The 5,269-nt window shown below is 43.3% G+C and overlaps 1 long non-coding RNA gene across 4 annotated transcripts in view; it reads right to left on the bottom strand.

The window, feature by feature from the left end:
- LOC107181648 overlaps window positions 1-5,269 on the bottom strand; it is a 214,415-nt gene that overhangs the window by 187,696 nt on the left and 21,450 nt on the right. For 3 of the 4 annotated variants that reach the window (XR_001512325.1, XR_001512324.1, XR_001512322.1), the window contains exon 2: window positions 2,766-2,963. This is a non-coding gene — a long non-coding RNA (uncharacterized LOC107181648). Of the gene's footprint in view, window positions 1-2,765; window positions 2,964-5,027; window positions 5,107-5,269 lie in introns of those variants that run through there. The other variant, XR_001512323.1, reaches the window with a different exon arrangement.

Genomic DNA, 5,269 nt, shown 5'->3' with positions numbered 1-5,269 from the left:
CAGCTGCTTCCTCAATGCCACACATGCTGAGCTTCCCTCTTCAGAGGCACCTAACCTCCCAACCTGCTGTAAGTCCCTTTGGCTAACAACTGGCTCACCTACTTATTTCCCTCCCAGCCCAGAGCCCAGCAAACAGCAAGGAGCCTTGCAAACCTTCACTGACCACGTGGAAGGTGAGATTTCAGAAGTAGCTCCCCTGGCATCAGTTCTCTCCCTGCCATCCTGCCCTCTTGCCTGCTTCACCCCTGAGAACCACAATCTCCATCTCTAGAATGATCTCTGGAGATGAAATGAACCTAAAACCCGCGCCAAGTCAGGAAAGCAATATTGAAAAGAAGCATGGAGGTCTCTTACTCCATCATTCTTTGAGCAAATGTTAATTGAGCACTTATGGAATGCCAAGCAATTCTTAAACCCTGATAGAAGGTCAAGCAATGAGATTAGCTTATTTCCTCAGTTGTCAATCTTGTCTCTAAATCATTAGAAATTTCATGTACATATTGAATCAAAATCTCCCTACCCATAACTTATCTCCTTTGACTTGGGTATTAGTTTAAACTGCATTGCAATGAAACTGTGGGGATTTAAATGTAAAAATAAAACCAAAAACGTATTGGGGGGAAATGTAGGTGAACATATAATCTTAAGTGAAGAGAAATTTTTCCTAGATATGGACACCAAAGGAAATATTAAGTATAATTTTGATAGATTAAAAGTTAAATAAAATTTTGATGGATTTGGCAATCCAAAAATCTGAAATATGCATACACTAAGGCAAGGAGCAAAACTGAAAAAAATATTTGCAGACTAGAAGGCAAAAGGCTAACAGTCTTACCTTAAAATATTTTATAGTCAATAGGGAAAAGATAATACTATCAGGAAAAAAAAAATGAGCAAAAGACACAAATAGGCAATTCAGAAGAGATTAAAAAGCCAAATATGAGAGAAAAAATATTTAACCTTACTAATAACCTAAAACATAAAAATGAAAATGAGATACCACATTTCACTTATCAATCTGACAAGACATTTTAAAATCTGAATATCCAGCATGAGGGAGCATGTGAGGAGGCATGTGAGGACACAAGGGCCCACATTGGTGGTACAGGCACACACATCATAAGCAAACAAAATCAAACCCTTTCGGTCCTAGCACTTGTATTTTCAGGGCTTTTTATATTAAGGAAATACTCAAGAGTGTGCACAATAAGGCCGGTGGTTTACCCAGCACTGACTTAAGTAGAGAAAAATTAATTTATGTACAAAATAGCACTTTGTACAAAAATTATGGTAAATCCCTAAAATAGTTTCCTTTTGAAAATATTTGTGTTGCAGAAAAATATTCAATGACTGAAAGTTGTTTATAATATTTATTTTTAAAAGCCAGCTTTCAAAATATGTTCTTTCAAAAACTGGATCACATTATATACACTATATAAATTTGCCTAGGGGGAAAAAAAAACGGTTGTAACCAAATGGGTTAACAGACAATCATGGGAGATGGGATTATGTAATCCCCCCACCAAGCCAACTATCTCTCTCTCTCTCTCTCTCTCTCTCTCTCTCTCTCTCTCTTATAATTTTTTACAGTGAATATGAATTTAATTCAAAATAGTACAATTTTATATTGTAAACTCAGATTGCATTCAGCATTTTAAGAAGCTCTACCATACAATTATTCCAGGTTAAGTCTTTCATAAAAAAATAAAGCCTGGGGACTTCTTCCTGGTCTTATATAGTTGTCTTTGAACATAAATGCCAAGTCATGGACTGATCCCTACAGAATGTCATCGTTCTGCCTTTGACCCTGACTTCCAGCTCGCTGGGGTCCTTTTGACGCCTGTTTCCATCAAGGACACCTTAGCTTCCTGGCCCTGTACCTTCAGGAAATGAAATAAGCCCATTTTCTCTCCCCATGGGTACAGAATTGAGGCAGGGCCGCTGTGGGGTCATTTCCCCTGTCTAGTCCTGCGTGGGTGGGTGGTGGACCTGGAGGGGTGAGAGGTAGAGCAGTTACCACTTCAGCCCTCAGGACCGACAGAGAGAGGAAATGGTATCAACCCAGAGAGAGTACAAGGAGGAGCCGCAGAAAAACATTCTGCCTCCAATCTGATTACAGAGCCAAAGAAATAAAACCTCTGGGGCCAGCTCTCCTGGCTGCCTGCCTCGCCCGCAGACCCGGCCCTTTGGCCGGCCCACTCGGCATCACTCACTTAAGTGGCAACGACATCTGACAGACAGAGCACCGGCCATGGCCCCGTGTGTCCCTAATGCGATTAGAGTTGGAGAAATTATTCATCAGAGGATATTCTGAAGCGCTTAGCGTCCCCTGGATGGATGCATTAGGGGCAGGTTCTGGTGGCCTCCGCGATGCACCTCCGTGTGTTTGTCCTGAAAACCCCTGAGCTGGCTCTGCACTGATGCCCTCATTACTCATCCCCAGAACCACAGCCGGTCTCCATGACTCACCGTCATGTGGCCTCATCGCAGCCCGTCTCTCTTCGTTCCCTTCTCTTCCAGGACTCTTCTGGGCCACCTGCCTCTCACATCCCTAGGAGCCTCAACCCCGGCATGATGCAGAGGGCTCCCATTTGTTGTCTCTGCCCTCATCCTCCAATGCCTTGTGCCTACCCCTCCCCAAATGTTCCCTGCTCCCGGCCTCTCTACCTGTCCTTCCTGTCCATTGAGGCCTGGCCAAGGCCACCTTCTCCTGAAGTCTTGCCCGCTGTCATTAGCTGGAATTAGGACCATGCTCAGATGCTCACAGAGCAGTTTCTTTTCTTCCTTCCTGGCACTGCCCACAAGGGTCAGGGTGGTAGAGGGGTGGATGGGTTGTCAGGAAGATGTCGGTTCCCACCGGGAGGAAGGCCCCCTCCTCCTGCTCCTCTAGGCTTTGCACACAGCGTTGAACCACGTGCAGGGGCTTGGTGTGCATGGGCTGAGGTTCCCTCCACCTCAATTTCCTATGGGGAAAAGAAAGGGTTTATCATCATTCCCAACAACCATTATTACAGAAACACCGAACATTCTAAAGTCTGAGGTTAGGAAAAGATCTCTACTTTACTAAAGAAACTCATCATAACTCACTGTCATTACAACTGTTATGATTATTAATGATCTCCTTCATGTACTATGCAGCTGCTATGAACCAGTTTCTGTTCCATGCTCTGGGTATTCTGTTCCTAATGACCACAACGATGTCACAGGTAGGTCCTAAGCCACATTAGAAATGGGAAAATTAAGCCACAGAGTGGTACAGTGACTTGCCAAAAAGGTCTAATTACTCAAAATGTGTAAAGTCAGTCCAGACTTAAAGCCAAGATCTAACCCCATATTCCTGTTCTCCCCACTAGTCAGTGTTTGCTGGTAAACTTTAAGACTCTTCCTGCAGACTGTGAATTACTGAGCTGTACTTGGGCGGTTTGTGGCCGGGAGAATAATGTGGTTAAGAATAGGATTTTGCAGCCAGGCACGCTGGGTGTAAGCCCTGGCTCCACTGTCTACCAGCTGAGACCTTGTTCAAGGCACTCATCTTCTTCATGGCTGAGGTTCCTCATCTGTGAAATGGCAGGCTGGCTCGATGGAATCCCAGCGATTGCAGTTTCATGTGCCAAGTTCATCATGGCAATGAGCGCATTAATCCCTCCGAACAGCCTGACGAGAAAAGTATAATCGACTTGGCAGGGAAGCTTATGAGGTGAAGGGAAGAGTTTTGAAACATCACAACTTAGAAGATCCCTCAGAAATTAAAAAAAAAAAAAAATCCAAAAGTATCTTGTAGGTAATTTGGAAGTCATTTTATGGTTTACAAAATGCTTAAGATGAGCACATTTTCAGAGCCATGGCATTTGCCAATTCTCCTGGAAACCTGGGAAAAGTTTATTAGGGTATGAGGATCAGAAATGTGCCCTGTACTTTTGATAGCTCATTTGAAATCCTTCCTTCAACAGATCCTAATGTAAAAGTTCAAATGCCTGAGTCTGCCCTACATGAAATTTAACAAGCTAGTTTCAGGTCAAGTTGCCAGCCTTGTCACCCCACCAACTAATCTTTGATTTCTGCAAATTGCAAGCTTCTACTCATCTTTCAATACCCAACTCTAAGGTGCCATGCTCAGTAGATCCTTCACTGATCTCTGCAGGGAGAGGTCAGGGTTACCTCATCCTGTTGCCACTCTCTCTACTGCAGCACTTCTTACATTGTGTTCTAGTTAAAGGTTTATGTGTCTGCCTCCACTGTTAGTCACGGATAGTGATCTGGTCAAAGGTTGGGTCACATGTCCTGGTCATTTTTCATCTTTGTACCTGGCACATATCAAGTACCAAGTAAATACTTTTGAGTGCATGCATAAATTAATAAATAACTTTCAATGTTAGTGAAAAACAATCACCTCAGCTAAATGAGAACTGTGTTTGAGCTTAATAAATAGCAGCTCCTTCATCATTGTCATCATCAAGATCCTTACGATCCCAGCAATACAGCCTGTATAACTGAGAAAGGTTAAGACCTTCTGTGAAGGATTTTCTTGCATTATTCCCCTAAGTTATCAATGTTAGTCAAAAGGCTTTCTTAAGGTCTCAGATACAACTACCTTCCTCATAGAATCAGTCTGCTAACTATGAAATGGCAAAAGCATAGGACGATTCAAAGGCTGATTTACTGCTCTTGCAGGAATACGGAAGCCTATGTTCATGGAGAAGGCACACTGTAGGCACCCTGGTAAATATTTGCAACACGGTGAGTGTGCATGGAGTGAGGCAGTTCTCCCATGGGGACAGCTTGGATGTCAACTGTCCACACACATCTGATTCAACTACCTCAGTTATGAAGGGACAGGTGGTGATGCAAAGAAGAAAAGCTTTCAGTGTGAAGACCCAAGCTTAAGTCCTAGCTCTGCTACTTAGCAGCTGGGTGACTTGGGGCAAATCACTTGCCTCTCTGGGGAACAGTTTCCTCATCTGTAAAATAGGGATAATTTGTCTTGCCTCGTCATTGGGAATCCACAAAATCAATACATGAGAAAGTACCTAACGCAGGCCTGAAGTGGTGGTCAGTGGACATCTGTAGGGTATAAACTCGGTTCCATGCCTTTGTTAGACTTTTTGCCTAACTCTCAGCCTCAGGGCCCAGAAGTTTATTTGTATTCATCCTACCAGCATCCAAAAAAATAAGATAAAGGAAGAGCGAAAAACAGAAATGAAGAAGGATTGGCTCCTTGGAAGAAAAGATGCCTTATCCAAATGGACCAAAGATGAAGCTAAGAGACAGT

Source organism: Myotis davidii, unplaced genomic scaffold (assembly GCF_000327345.1).
Source record: "Myotis davidii unplaced genomic scaffold, ASM32734v1 scaffold107, whole genome shotgun sequence".
Classification (NCBI taxonomy): Eukaryota; Metazoa; Chordata; class Mammalia; order Chiroptera; family Vespertilionidae; genus Myotis; species Myotis davidii.
Note: the sequence above shows the minus strand (reverse complement) of the source record. Positions and strands in the feature narration are given on the sequence as shown.